The following is a 559-nucleotide window of genomic DNA, read 5'->3' on the forward strand; positions in this document are numbered from 1 at the left end:
AGGAGTATGGGAGCTATCCTTGCATTTCTGAGCCAGAGAAGATGGGCAGTTGGAAACAGCTTCACCAGCGACACAGAGTCTGCGCTTATGGTGGGTAACATGATTGAAAGATTAGTAATTGTGTCAATCTGCTCTGAGGAAACAGTGGTATGGGAGGTAGGTCTTCTGGCTCGTGTGCAGGGATTGAAGTGGGATCTATACAGTTTCAGCTGAATTACTCAAGAACAACACATTTCAAGAAAATTCATTACCATGGCCACTTCATTCATCTTGTTAAAAATTACTGAAAGTAATGATTATAACACACAGGTTATGTTACACACCTCATAATGACCATAATGTATTGGTTATATTATGCACCTGGAAAATAATTGTATGTCACTTATATTTCCTCTCTCAATACATTTCTTAGTCTTGGTCTTGGCTGTTGGATGCAGGGAGAGGCAGGAACTACCAAAATACCAAACACTTGTTTAGCAGTTGTTGGCAAATTTCCATTCTGATCTTTTCCACTACCACTTAAATCATGCCTTCTGTGAGTCAATAAAGAAGACAGGGA

Source organism: Nesoenas mayeri, assembly GCF_963082525.1.
Source record: "Nesoenas mayeri genome assembly, chromosome: 5".
Classification (NCBI taxonomy): domain Eukaryota; kingdom Metazoa; phylum Chordata; class Aves; order Columbiformes; family Columbidae; genus Nesoenas; species Nesoenas mayeri.